This window comes from Ovis canadensis, chromosome 7 (assembly GCF_042477335.2).
Source record: "Ovis canadensis isolate MfBH-ARS-UI-01 breed Bighorn chromosome 7, ARS-UI_OviCan_v2, whole genome shotgun sequence".
NCBI classification, from domain to species: Eukaryota; Metazoa; Chordata; class Mammalia; order Artiodactyla; family Bovidae; genus Ovis; species Ovis canadensis.
The window spans coordinates 69,957,919-69,967,720 of NC_091251.1; the positions used below are offsets into that span (position 1 = coordinate 69,957,919).

At 40.5% G+C, this 9,802-nt stretch overlaps 1 pseudogene; it reads right to left on the bottom strand.

Moving 5' to 3' along the window:
* Positions 1-957: 957 nt before the first annotated feature.
* On the bottom strand, positions 958-7,876 carry LOC138444020 (large ribosomal subunit protein eL32-like; annotated as a pseudogene).
* Positions 7,877-9,802: the final 1,926 nt, after the last annotated feature.

A 9,802-nucleotide genomic window follows, 5' to 3' on the forward strand; every position in this document is an offset into this window, starting at 1 on the left:
AGTGCTCATCCCACTTATTTGATGGAGCCTCTATCATAAATCCAGGGTTTCTGGATCCTGTATGCGAAACCAATTCTGTCTCAGAGACCAGAGGCTTAGGGTTCTAGATCCTTCTCCATCTATATGCAACTTTTCTGCTCTTCATAGTATAATTCTGTTCATTGGTTGTGCCTGCATTTAACATAGTATCTGCCTCCTCTCCCATCCTAGATGTAATCCCAGAGTTAGAAATTCCCTTACCAACATCATCAGATGACTACACAAGAGATACTCTTTGATCTCTGGGCCAGAAAGTGATGCCTCTACTGTCACTCTTCAGGACAATTTATTTAGGGAAGAGTTATAGAATGAGCAAATCCATCTAGAACCAACTTTCTTTCTTGGCCGCTGAGGACTGAAGGGTATTGTTTTAAAAGCCTTCTTTAAGGCTCCAGGTAACTCTGTTTTTCAGCTTCTGCTATCTATAGAGAATATACTTTCTCTCAGAGGACTGAAATACCATATGGTCTCTACCTTGTTGTTGGGGTTTAGTTGTAAACACAGCTGGAATTTTATTAGTCTGAGTTTGATCTTTTCCTGTGTGTGTTCACTAGCTTAGCGATTTAACTATTCTGAAATTACCAGAACCAAGCTCAGTAAGCTCCTGATTTGTACACTTGGAGGCTCCTTACAGGCAAGAACTGTGCTTTTTGGTTCTGTATCCCTAGCAGTTTAGTGCCCTGCCTGGAATGTAGTATTGTTCCATGAAATCACTCCTAGAGATAGATTCTGTCAAGAACTGTAAAGGATCTGAGTTTTACCCTACTTGCAAGTTAACAAATTAGCCTGTCACAGTCTCATGGATGCTACTAGAAGACATAAGACTCCTGAGTTAGAGAGAAAGTAGCTAGTAGTATCTGCCTCTTTAAGTTGGTTCCCCAAGACCTAGTTTTCAGAGGGTGATGGGAATAGGGCCAGTTAGCATCTGTACATGAAGAACTCTGAGCTTAGGGAATCAGAATCTTTGTTTTCCTTTGCAGAATTGTTATGGCTTTCCATAACCAAATAAAACTCACACATGAGCTCTCTCTTCATTTCTTCACTGTGCCTCCTGGCATTGGGATTGGTGACTCACGGCCAGCTGGGCTGCTCTTTCCATGATGGCTTTGAGGTTCTTGAAGGAAATGTGAGTCATCTCAGCACAGTAAAATTTGTTGCACATCAGTAGCACTTCCAGCTTTGTGATGTTACAGACCAGAAACTTCTAGAAACCACTAAGCAGCATGTGCTTCATTTTCTTGTTGCTACCATGACCAATCTTGGGCACCAAGATCTGGCACTTGAATCTTCTCTGTACCCTGTGGTCAATGTCTCTGGGTTTCTGCCAGTTATACTTAATTTTGATATATCACGCTGACTGGTGCTGGATGAAATTCTTGGTCTTCTTTTGGATGATTTTGGGGCTTCATAAAGTGTCTGAGAGCAGTCATGATGCTGGGTTGGAGATGGATGCTACCTCCTCAGAACCTTTTATAATGGGTAGTCAACATGCCTACCCTTTACTCCAGAAGGACACATTATTGCCATCAAACATTCCTGAAAAGGTAGTCTGGCACTTTGTCCCATTTATAAGACATGCAGGGATGGGAGTGGCCCTTAGAGAAATGTCTCAAGAGATGGTTCAAGTGAGACACAGGTAGCAGCAGTCTGAAGTTCACTTGCTCTTGCCCACTCCAATCTCAGAAGCCTCCAAGAGCAAGCAATTTTTTCAGTGTTTCTGAAAAAAGAAGCACTCTGCTTCTTCTGCCTTCTACTTCTTTGGTGGGCTAATACTCTCTGGCTTGAATGCCTTTTCCTTACTTCTCTACTATGCAAATATTATTCATCCTTCCAGATCAGATTCAAACCCCAGGTCTCCTGTAAAGCATTCCCTGACCAGCCCAACTCACAGTGATTTCTTCTCCAATATTATAGCGTGATTATCATTATCTATATCAATGATATTGACACTTAGGAAGTAACAATAATATCAACAACTCCAACATTTGTGCATCATTTTACGTTTTACAAAGTATTTTTACACAAAGTATTCCCTTTGACTCTCATAGCAATTTAAGAGACATGCATTGAAACATGTATATTATCATATGTGAAACGGATCGCCAGTCCAGTTTCAATGCATGAGACAGAGTGCTCGGGGCTGGTGCACTGGGATGACCCAGAAGGATGGGATGGGGAGGGAGGTGGGAGGGGGGTTCAGGATGGGGAACACATGTACACCTGTGGCAGATCCATGTCAGTGTATGGCAAAATCACTACAATATTGTAAAGTAATTAGCCTCCAACTAAAATAAATAAATTTATATTAAAAAAAGAGAGACATGCAAATGAAAACACTGTATTTTCAATTACAGATAAGGAAAGGCAGAAATTCAGAATGTGCACAAGATTACCTAGTTAATAAACAGGTCATCAGATTTAGCATTAGTTTCTAGGTTCATAATGACTGCACCATGCCATTTCTTGTTGCTCTTTAAACCCCCAAATGGATTTATTTCACACAATGTTAAATCTCAGAGAGACTTGATAGTTTCCCTCCAGTCAAAGAGTAGAGGAGGAGTTACAGTGGAGTCTAGTGGCTAAGAATCCTGAGCAAGACAAAACTGCTGCGGCAGTTTCTTGGGGTCACCAGGTTTCCTTGCCTTCCAGAACACAGACCTAAACCACATTTCCCAGGTTCCCTTGTGCCGGGGTCCAGCCCCGGTGGATCCAGGGTGATTCAAAGGTGGGGACGGAGTCGGCGTCCTTGGAAATAACTTATTTAATTACAGATAGAGAGGGATTAGAAAATTAGCAGAGAAAAAGAGGCCGAATAACTTGGTTTACATGGAATACCAATCACCACCTATGTAGGCCACAGGCGTCTTCCCGTTATCCTGAAGGAGAGGAGGCACTGAGCCCCACCCCGGTCTGATCTTAGAAGCCCAGGTAAAATTTTCAGGCTTGGTGGGTACCCATGCACCAGATGGGAATTTGGCCAGAAAAACGGAGAGCAAGAAAGAAGCAACATGGGGGAATCAGTCTTTCCGGAAACTGATCCCATTTCTTTATTTTGGGGTTTGCTTATATACCTTTTGTTACACATAGGGATGAATACAGAGCCACGCGGGGGTCAGCAGTCCTGACCTTTATCAAAATCAGGTGCCTTACATAAAAAAAGATCTTAGGGGTTTTACATCATCTTCTGGCCATGAGGCCTGCTGACATTTTACGAGCCTTTCTTCCTGATAACCAAAAAACTTATTTTTTCCAAGGGTGTTTTTTCTTAAACCAGGCACCACCTTCCAAATAAAGTTGCATTCCTATAGGGTGAGGGTGTAGTGAGTTACAATCAAGAAAGGAATTTATTTAACCCAAGGTTAACATGATTAATCTTAAAGGTTAATACTTATTTCTCCTATATGTAAGTTATATTTATTATAAGAGCAGGGAGTATGGAGATTTAGCAGCAAACATCAGCCCAACAAATGAAAATCCTTTCACCAATGTTCCCCTTAAGATCTGTTTAGTCTTAAGATAGATAAAGTTGCATTTTTACATAGCAAGGACACAGTGATTTATAACAAAGTATAGTGATCTATTACAAAAGAGAAAATTCATTAACTCAAAAATTCTAGTATTGTTAACCTTAAAAACTACTATATTTCCTTTTCTATATTCCAAATACATTGATTAATATATTCCCAGGTGCCTAAGGATATGGAGGCCTGGCGGCAATCATTGACTCAACAATGAGGAAAGCCCTATGCTAATTAAGACTCTCAAAATACTCCAAAACTCTCTGTGCTGTTTATGGTTGAGAGGTAGTAAACAATCATGTGCAGGAGTATAGATAATCCTGTCACATAAGCTAGTTTGCCAGCAGAGAGGTTTGACCGGAGACACCCTTGTCCCACCCAGGGCAGGGAATTAGCAGCAATTATTGGCACAACAAATGAAAAACCCTTCACCAATATAATTCCTAACCAACCCACTATACTAATAATTTCTAACTTCCCAAAAGAATTTGCCTTTAGTAAGTCTAAAACATCTCATGCCTCTCACGGTTAGGAGGCTGTAAACAATCACATGTGGCCGGACGAACCTATACAGGCAGGCTAGATAACCTTCAGAGGAGTTCGTAAGTTGAAACACTCTTGTCATGCCCAGGAATTTTTATTGACTTGGAGCTGCACGTTTACTCCTTCTCTGAGAGAACCGGTGGGGAGCAGCCCCCCATAAAGTCAGAGGTGTAGGCGAAAGCATGAAACAGTAAAGTAGATAGACTCTGGTTTTGGAGGTAGATGCTCGGGAACAGGGGGTTTCCTGAGGCTTGATCACACCTTTGCATATGCCAAGCCTCCTTCCTCATGACCTTTGCCATGGGCGGAGTTCCTCACGCTGGCCCCAGGCACCCTTGCATCCCAGATTTCTATCTGACTTGGTTCTAGCCCATAGAACCAAGTAATGTCACTACTTCTAGGTCTGACCTTGAAACATCCTATTCAATCTTCTATGCTCTCTTTCCATCACTCCAGGCTGATTGATAGTGAAGAGATCTTGAAGCTACAACATGCTTAAGTCACAGGATGGAAGGGGCCTGTGTATATGAGTCACTGGTTAGAGGTGAGCTGCTTAAGAGAGAAATCTGAGGACCATATACACTGCTCTTTGCCCCAAACAAGAAACATTTACTGTGTTACATTGCTTATGATTTGGGGATTGCTAATACACTTGGGATTAAAATCCAGTACTGCAATCTACCAGTCTGGTGTGAACTTCTGTGTGGTACTTAGCCTTTATTTACCCATTTTTAAGATAGAAATAATAATAATACATATCTTATAGAATGCTTGTGAGAATCAAATGAGGTAACGCTTGCAAAGGACTAAACACAGTGTCTGGCATAGTATAAATATTATTTAATCAATAAGTATTAACTTTTCATCTTATTATTTCTAACACGTTTTCTGCTAGTTGCAAGCAAAATTTTGAATTTCTGTCTTTCCAACTTGTCTTAAAAGAGAAAAGACGGTCCTTCCTCTCACTCTGATTACTTTATGAGAATGAGAATGAGAATGGCTCAGGGTTAGTCAGGGTTAGAGTCAGTCTGCCCACAGACCTCATTTTCTAGATGTCCTGCCAATCCATTCTCTCCTGCCCCTATGGATTTAAAAGCAGGGGGAAGGGAAGTCACCAGGTTGCCTAGTGGTTAGAATTCAAGGTTTTCACTACTATGACCTGGGTTCAATCCCTGGTTGTGGAACTGAGATTCCACAGGCCATATGACAAATATATATATACACACACAAATTATAAAGCTATTTCCATTTGAAAAAGTCAAAATCTTCTGAAACTTTCTGAAGATCATACTAGAAATACATATTTCTAACTAAAGGTGAAATCTGATAATTCTTAGTCTTAATATTCACAACAAATTCACTGTGGTTGGGTCATTTAAAATGATACAACTAAATCTTTGAAGTAAAAAAATTCTATTCTTTGGGTGATAAGGATGTGTCAGTGTAACTTCATCAGTTGTAATTAATGTATGACTCTGATGGGAATTCCCTGGTGGGTCAATGGTTTGGACTTTGTGCTTTCACCAAGTAGGCCCAGGTTCCAGCCCTGGTCGTCATGCAAGCTCTGCAAAGTAGCCAAAGTGGAAAAAAAGAGTATGACTCTGGTGAGGGATGTTCATAACAGGAGAGGCCAATCATGTGTGGAGGCATGGGGTATATGGGAACTCTCTGTAACTTTCCACTCAATTTTGCTGTGAACACAAAATTACTCTAAAAAATAACATTCTATTCACCATTACTGAATTGAACTTATCGTTGTAAATACTTTCTCTAATGGGATAATTATGTTATTAAAAAGACATTACCAGAGTTTTGTCTTGAGGTGGTTGGCACAGAGTATTCCCAGTACATTTATTTTTTTCTCTAGTTGGTGACAACATAAACTGAAGTACAGATTGAGCCACCTCTCTGACACTTGGGAAGCTGATGACAGGACAGATGAAAGCCTGTCATGGTTGATTTCATTTTATGACTTATAAGTGTGTCCAGCCCACCCACAGCCGTTCAGGGAATGAAAAAAGGATCCCAAGGGTATGCAGCAAGAACATTTCTTGCATGATCAGATTGGGAAGGTAAAGAATGCTTATTTGAAGATTATGCTTAATGGCCCAGGGTTAAATATAGGCCATAGGATAAATAGCACTTTTCATCCACCCTCTTGTCAATTATCCTGTTGCTTGCTCTCATCTTGTCTACTGAACAAGGAAACATGGGGAAAGTTATAGGCTCTGAAATCAGTCAGCCTGGATTCAAATTCCAGCTTGACACCTTGGCCAGATTTTAACTTTTTAGACATTTGCTTTACTCATCTGTAAAGTAAGAATACCATAGCACTAACCAATGGTGAGTATCTAGGAATTTTTTTGTGCTTTGCTGTTGAAAGATTAAGAACCAGATTTTGATATAAATTTGGAATAAGGAAAGTATAACAATCCAAAAAATCCCCAGGGACTAATCATAAGACTGGTAACAGGATATTTGAGTACAAATAATCACTTTCTCAATTTCCCCAACTTCTCCTTAACCACCTCACCCTTCTAATATTAAAAGTTATACACACAGTTTTGAAATATGAAATATTTTATCAAAATATACTCATTTTCCATGTTTTTAAGGAACTATCATCGTGGGATTGCTGGTGGTTTTTTTCCAGTTGTTTACCATTAAACAGAAAGCCTATTGAGATATTTATAAACCCATTAAATTTGAAAAATCATTTCTATTTTCTTTTTTTTTCCTGGCTAGTTTCATTTAAAAACTGATATACCATACAGTCTCATTCTAAGAAAAACTTTCAATGTACTTACGTAAAATATTCTGAAGTTGTAATTTAATACACTTTTATCTGGTCTAAGTGCCAAGAGGTTTAGTCCAGTCCAGGTTAATCTGTGTTCCACAAAGCATAGTGGTTCTGTTCTAGACCTAAGAGAGGTTTAATCTAAAACTTTGGCACTCTCTACCAGCTCAGAGAGATTCAAAGCCTTGGTTTGGCCTAGAATTGAACTAGTCCCTCCGGAAATCTCCAATGAGAATTTACCTAAAAGAAGATACCATCAGACCAAGATCTAAGTCAGGAATGAGAATTTTTAACTTTGATGCGTTCTACCTTCATTATTTTATTTATTTATTTGGCTGCACAGCATGAGGGATCTTAGTTCCCTGACTTGGGATAGAATCCAAGCCCCTTGCGTTGGAAGCATGGAGTCTTAACGACTGGACTGCCGGGGAAGTCCCTACCTTCTTTATTTAAAAAGAAATTTTTTTTTTTAAGAAATATTTTTTAAAGTAAATGCCAGATGCAGCAGACAGTAATACTCACACAATACTCATTTTCTCCCATCTCTGTCCAGCTTATAGCAGGTAGTCTGAGCCATGTGACTAGTTCTGGTCAGTGGGCTTTGAGGGGAACTGACATGTTTCGCTTCCAGGCCAAGGCAGAAAAAAAACAGTGCTTGATTCTCTAGATTTCCTTGTTTTTCCACTCTGACTCAAGTGATCGCATGGATCCTTGAATGATCATGTGGAGGAAAGCCCACTGCCTACCTTCTTGGAACAGAAACAAATTTTTGTTGTTTTAAGCCACTGAGACTTTGGGGGCTGTTTTTCACAAGAATTTAATTTGTTTGTCCAATTCACAACAATTCTTTAAATGCAACCTGTTCTTTCACTCATCATGCTTTGGCACACAGTGTTCTGATAACCGGAAGGTCCTAGCACCTCAACCATCAGACCAGTTCCAACCGCAGTATCTTCTTAAACCTAATTAAAGGCAACATGGCGTATCCAGGAAAGGGTATGGGTTTCAGAATTTGCCAGGTTCAGGTTCTAATTTCTTAAAAGCTAAGTAACATAGGAAAACTTAGTTAACTTTTTTTCTGCTCTGGTTTCCTCATCTACAAAGTGACAAAAATAACTTCACTGGGTATTTGTAAGATTAAATCACATTGGGGATATAAATTGCTTAGTGCAATGTTTGGCACGTAGGAAAAATACTAACTGTATTATTATTTCCAGGCCTCTACCACTCTAAAGGAGAAGGCAATGGCGCGCCACTCCAGTATTCTTGCCTGGAAAATCCCATAGATGGAGGAGCCTGGTGGGCTGCCGCCTATGCGGTTGCACAGAGTCGGACATGACTGAGCGACTTCACTTTCACTTTTCACTTTCATGCATTGGAGAAGGAAATGGCAACCCACTCCACTGTTCTTGCCTGGAGAATCCCAGGGACGGGGGAGCCTGGTGGGCTGCCATCTATGGGGTCTCACAGAGTCGGACACGACTGAAGCAGCTTAGTAGCAGCAACCACTCTAAACTCAGGTGTGTTTTCCCCTCAGTTCACAGAACACTTCTATTACAACATGTACTGTCTTTCATTGTGTTTTCTGCACCCATGTCTATAGCCCCCATTAACCTATGAATAGCCAGAAGTTAGCGGCATCGTCTGACTTTGTTTGCAGTTCTATTCCCAGCCTCGAGGTCCTCCCTCACCATTTGTCCCTTCTATTGGATGCAGAGGAACCAGAGGAGGATACTAAGAGCGGAAAAGGTGCTGGAGCCACCGGATGGAAAGGACTCGAAGCTTGAGTGCCTGAAAGACTGTGTGGGGTAAATTTCTACTTACTTCATTTACCTCAGGCCAACCAATCAAATTGGACTGCAAGATTAATAAGAAATAATTACTGTGTTTGGCACTGGGATTTTGGATTGTTAATCACCTTCAGAGCCTTTGATTCATCCATTCAGGGCTGGGATAAAAAGCACTTAGGCAGCTTTGTACACCCTAGTCATCACTCCCAATCTGTAAGTGCTTGAAAGAAGTAGATCCTCTTGTAGTGTTGAATCCTGGCTCCTGTTTTTCCCTCCACTTGCTCCCTGACTGAGATCTAGCATGGGACTTGGTCAGTCTGCCACTGGAGAACTAAGGAATTGCAGTTATTTAGCCCACAAGGTGCCCTGTTCTGATAATAAACACTGCTTCCTGAGCCTGAGTTCCAATACAGTGTACAAAACTTAGTCCAGTTTTGGAGGTTTTTAGCTTAACATCCCAGAAGTGCCTAAGAATGAAACTTTGCTTCACTTTTGCTGCGACTTGCACCAGAGTTATACCCCCTAATCTAGAGGCCATTACCTGCTAATTAACCATGGTGAGCATCAAAAGTCGGCTTTCTGTCTGATTGTAGTTGTGAGATGGGTGGGTCTAGATGAAACATCCTCCTGATGGTCCTCTCCAGCCTAGAGTAACAGTGCAGCCTTACATGGATGTTCTGAGATTAGCACAGTTCAGGTATCATCAGGTCTGTTTTTCCATTGTCATTTAGTATATCAGTGAATGCTTTTTATTGTGACAAATATATTTTAATTGTAGAGTATAGCAAATAGGCTAATGGTTTTAGGGCCTTATTTTTTTTTATGAGATATGGGATATACTACATTTAGGGCATGCTTGGCAGGCACGCACATTATTTTATTGTGCTAAATCAAGTCTATTGGGACCTCAGCTTAACATTCGATGACTTAGTATGCAAGTTTGCTAAGGTCCGAGTAGTTGTCTTATTACACAGTCATAATGTACACAAGCATTTAAAATACCTTCCTTCTTTAATCTCTTTTTTGTCCTGTCGTCTCTCCTAATGTGCCTTGCTTCTATTTGCTGGCTTATATCTTTATTGTCCAGCCAAATAGACCAAGTCATTTCCAAAGAA